At 29.6% G+C, this 5470-nt stretch overlaps 1 non-coding gene across 1 annotated transcript; it reads right to left on the bottom strand.

The window, feature by feature from the left end:
- Positions 1-4768: 4768 nt before the first annotated feature.
- LOC133798943 (small nucleolar RNA R71) lies at positions 4769-4875 on the bottom strand. The gene has a single exon (XR_009876159.1). It is a non-coding gene; the product is annotated as a small nucleolar RNA R71 (small nucleolar RNA).
- Between the last annotated feature and the right edge of the window lie 595 nt (positions 4876-5470).

The raw sequence follows: 5470 nt of genomic DNA on the forward strand, positions 1-5470 counted from the left end.
TGGATTATGAGTCATCATACGTTTGCTATATTATAATCTTTTGAGTCACGATCTATGCAAATTGTTTGTGTCATAGTACATCTTCAACACTTTTTGTCAAAAAAATAAATAAATAAATATTGTATTTGGCATAATATATTGTGCTTAAATATACAATATTATTTGAAAGTAACAAAATTAATAAATACACCACACTTTTTAAAAAAATATATATATTTATACAATTTTAGAGCTTTGGCACTTTTTGACAAAGTTGTCTTTCTCAATCACTCATTTGCATAAAAATACTAAGAAATAACGGAATATTACATATATGACTAATAACGTTAATTTATTTGTTTGAGATCTATTAACTCTCAATTTCTCCAAGTAAATCAAACTCACAAAGCAATGGATACATTTTTTTCCCTTCTCTAATTTTAATTCTATAGGTAGTTTTTCTTATTAGAAGTTTTCGTTCAAGCTTACTAATTTTTTTAATAGGCACTCTGATAAGTGTGAAATTGTTTAGTTTAAACTTTAAAGTCATTATTTTTTTTATTATTATGCACTTAATTATTTATTTATATGTTTTAATGAGTTAATTTTATGTTTTTAAGAACTTCAAGATATTATGGGTCAAAAATATCAAGTTAGGGATGTTTTAAGTGCGATGTTTAAACTCAGTAATATAAGTCTGAAACTTCATGCTTAATTTTAATATTGCTCCAATTATTTATTGAGGATTTTTTTTTTCAGAAATAAAAGTTGTAAATTTTTTTTTTTAGTTTTTCATAATATGTTAAATCGTTCCAATTCTGAGTTATATTGAGAGAGTTATGACTTAAATACTATTAATGGGCGTTGGAGGCTATTTAAAGCGATAAATTATTATTTATGTCTCTGAGAGCGACAACGTTGCTTACCAAGGGCCGCGACACTAATACAATTCCAACTTTAAAATTCAAATTTAAATACAATTTTTGACTAAGTTTGAGTTGTGGTATAAATAGAAAGGATCTTTTTAAAGTTATGGAGTTTTAACACTTAATATATAAAAATATGGCATTACCATAGATCTAAAGAAAATTAACTTTCAAAAACCAATATCTAATATGGCTTTTTCAAAATGTTATTAAAAAATTGATAACTCTACAAAATAGAGTTATTTTACCACTTTTTATGTGCTAATTGTTGCCTAATCCTTGAGTTTTTAATTGATTTATTAAGTTTTTAAGTGATTTTGAATTTATTAGGTTAATTTTGATTTTTATATATTTTTGTATGTTCTTATAGTATATTATTAAAAAATGTTATAGTTTAATTTTTTAAAAATAATATTGTTAAGTTAGAAGTAAAAACATGTATTTTCGAGCTCAAATGTTAAATATAAATTAAGTTTTAATTAATATTTTCATGGAACTTATGATGTATATTTTATTATTGAAAATATTTAGTTTTAATTTAATTTGTGTTTTTTTATTTTATTAGGGAATATATTGTATTTGTTGGGGTGAAAAGTAAGAAAAAAAAAGAAAGGAAAAGAAGTGGAGTTGGAAGGAGAAAGATTGGCAAATTTGAAAAGTAAAGCACAGCAGATGCCAAGCCCACGGCCAGGCCCGTTCCACATCTTTGGCTCAGTTTTTGCATCAGTTCACGTCCAGCAATCACATTCCCAGCAAGCTCTCCAGGCGAATTGCCTCCTTCCCAGCATCGCCACCTGTCCAGCCTCCAACCTTCCTTCAGTTTCTAGCCTCAGCATGAAGCCAACACGCCTGACCAAGCTGCCAGTGAATCACTCCAGCAATTTGGGCCCAGGCCCAATCTCCCAGCCGAGTGACCAACATCACCAGCTGCCCATTTCCAGCACACGGGCCGTAGCATTCAGCCAACCCAAGCCCACCGTGGGCCTCCCAGCCTGCCTGCCAGCAACAAAGCTCCCTGCCCATTTCCAGCCACACGGGCCCGAGTTCTTCAGCCAATCTCCACACAGGCCCGAGCCCAGCATCAGTCCACGCCAAGCCCATTTCGGCCAGCCTAGACTAAGCACCAAACAACCACCAAAAAGACCCAAAAATCACATTTTCATTCCCAATATTTTTTACTCAAATATCAATTTACTATTCCCTATTTTTCTTACCTAAATAAACATTCCTAATTCATTTTTTTACCCTAGCTTTTCATTAATCTTTTACCCAACCAAACATTTTATCTTTCCAATACTCTTACACTTACTCTATTTATCTTACCACTTCCCAACACAATTAAATTAATCAATTTATTTATTTTAATTTGATTAATTTAATCTCCATATTTTGCCTATAAATAGAGTCTTGTAAGACCATTTGGGGAGCTCTTCTTCTTCATTTTTTTCAACCTCTTCTACACTCCATATTTCTCTCTTCTTTTCACTATTTTCTATCTACCATTTTCATCTTTTGAAGAGCATGTCAAGTATGTTATTTTGTAATTTTTATCTAGTTATGAGCTTCTAATCTTTTTCAAAGGTTATTAAGATGATGATGAAGCAAAATGTAACTAGATAGTATTTTTTATTGTATGTTGATTTCCCATTTGTGTAACATTGTTTATGGATTTTTCTATCAAGGATATGCATTTTTCATCTAGTGTTGATTGTTAAAGCATATTACACTTAGTTCTTCATTATGCAAAAATATGATATTCTTTGATTAAATGTTTTTCATTAAATTGTTCACATCTAATTCTTAGAGCATAAGTATCATATTTTGCCTAAACATAATCTCTTTGATTTTTTGTAGTTTCATTAAGTTGTAACACAACTAATGCTTAGAAATTATATCTTATATAAGTGAAGAAAAATCCTACCTTTTTGAAAGAGTAACTTGTGCTTGAATAGAAAATATATTTTGAAAAAAATATATAGTGTGATTTATTTCAACTATATCAAAACTTGGGAATCAATATACTTATGAATACTATTGAACTTGCATTTTGTGGATTCTAATATCTTAATAATCTTATTTTACATATATCTTTTAAAAACCATTTTTCTATTTAATCTTAAATCTTTTTATTAATTGTCTTTTATTTTTTCTAAAACAAAATCTCATCAAATATTTGGAACTAGGTTAGAATATTATTGCTTTATTTGAAATAGTTTCTTTTGATGTTAGTCAACTCCCATGGGTTCGACCTCGTACTTACATGAACATTATATTCCAAAAGGATTCGTGCACTTGCGAAGTTGCGAGTTTAAATTTTGAAACACCCTCTTTTGGGATCAACAAGTTTTTGGCGCCGTTGCCGGGGAGTTGCAAGAAAGAAACGATCTTTCTACAAGGTAAGTAACATTCTTCTACTAGTTTTTTTTTTATTTGCACAATTATCTTTAAAAAAAAAAAAGTAAAATATATATATCTGTAAAAAAAATACAAAAAAAAAGAGTAAAAATCGAAAAAGAAAAAAAAAAGGAAAAAGAAAAGTTATACATATATTTATTTATATTGTTATATATTATATTATATATATATATCTTGGTAGTTGATGGCATTTAGTGCCTCCTACATACTTATTAGTTGAGTGCATTAGTGCCTCCTAACCATTTTTCTATTTATTTTACTTTTTATGTTTTTTTTAGTTGAGTGCATTTGTGCCTTCTAAATTCTTGATAGTTGAGTGCAATTTTTGCCTCCTACATACTTGAGCAATCTATCTTTTCTAGTAATGGCATTAGTGCCTCCTAGCTTTTATTTAATTATTTTATTTTATCTTAGTTGATGGCACTAGTGCCTCCTAAGTTTTATTAATATTATCATTATTATTATTATTAATGTTGGTTGATGGCATTAGTGCCTCCTAATTTTATTTTTGTTGATCATTTAGTTGATGGCATTAGTGCCTCCTAATATTTATATAACTATTTACTATTGCTATTGTCAATTTTTTTTCTTAATTATCGCATTTAGTTAGTTGTAATTTTATTGTTTAAGAAAATACTTGAAAAAAAAAAACTAAAAAACAAAGCTTGTACTTTCAACATAAGCAATTTTTGCTTAAAGGAAATTTGGCAAAGTTCCCATCCACGCTTATTAATTAACCTCGGGGAGTTGTTATTAAGTTGTGAGTAAGTGGAATCAAATAGGCCTGGGAACAAGTTAAACAAAAAAAAAAAAAAATCATAAAAATCATAACAAAAAAAATATATATAAATATTATAATATCTTATTGTTATAAGTATGCTCTGTGGTTGCGGTTCTAACTGATCTTCTACATCAGAAATTTGTTTTCTTGTGATTGTTTGTGTTACTTTGTGAATTTGTGACATTGTATGCATCAGTGGCATCGTAATTCAAAAAATCGTTTGGTGAAAAAATTAGTGTCTTTACGTGAAATTGAAAGTGCTTTTGAAAATTTAAGCATAATGGAACAAGAAACTAATGTTGTGCAAGAAAAAACTCTTCTTGAATATTTTTCACCTATTTCATCTAATGCTCCGTCATGCATTGTTTTGCCCACTACTAATGCCACTCATTTTGAACTTAAACCATCAATTATTCAATTGTTACCATCATTTTATGGTTTAGAAAGAGAGGATCCATACATGCATGTAAAATATTTTTTGGAAATTTGCTCAACCTTTCGTTTTCAAAAATTTTCAGATGAGTCGGTTAAACTTAGGTTGTTTCCTTTTTCTTTAAAAGATAGAGCCAAAGCTTGGTTAAACTCACTTCCAACTGGAACCATAACTACTTGGGATCAACTTTTTAATAAATTTCTTGCTAAATTTTTCCCCATGTCCAAAACTAATAGTTTAAGAAGAGAAATCTCCGAATTTTATCAAAAAGATAACGAAGAATTTTATGAATGTTGGGAAAGATTTAAAGATTTATTATTAAAATGTCCCCACCATGGTTTTGAAAAATGGAGACTTGTAAAATATTTTTATGATGGTTTAACCCCTTCAAACCGACAAATGATTCAATCCATGCATACCGGAAAATTTTTAAAACTGCAAGGGCAAGAGGCTTGGGACGCTCTTGAAGAATTGTCTGTTAATTCACAACAATGGAATTACTCTGAGCCTAGGTCTAGAGCCAACCCTTCACAAAAAAGAGAAGGAAAATATCAAATAAAAGAAGAAAGTGATTTAAGAACATCATTTGATAAATTAGCAAGAAAAGTAGAAGCCTTAGTAATAAGTCAATCTATGAATTCTCATGTGCAACCTAAAAAAGATGTTTGTTCTTTATGTGCTAGTTCATGTCATAATGCTCAATCATGTCCTTCTTTTATTGAACCATTTTCTGAAGAGGCTAATGCTTTACATTCATATGGAAAACCTTCTTCTGATAGCCCATTTTCCAACACATACAATCCAAATTGGAGAAACCATCCTAATTTTTCATGGAGACAAAACCAACCACAAATGAATCAAGGAAACCAATTCCACATGCCAAATCCAAATCATGCCCAACCAAGTCAACCTTACCCTCCACAAAGAAAACCTTCC

The sequence above is a fragment of the Humulus lupulus genome, chromosome 8 (genome assembly GCF_963169125.1).
Source record: "Humulus lupulus chromosome 8, drHumLupu1.1, whole genome shotgun sequence".
Taxonomy (NCBI): domain Eukaryota; kingdom Viridiplantae; phylum Streptophyta; class Magnoliopsida; order Rosales; family Cannabaceae; genus Humulus; species Humulus lupulus.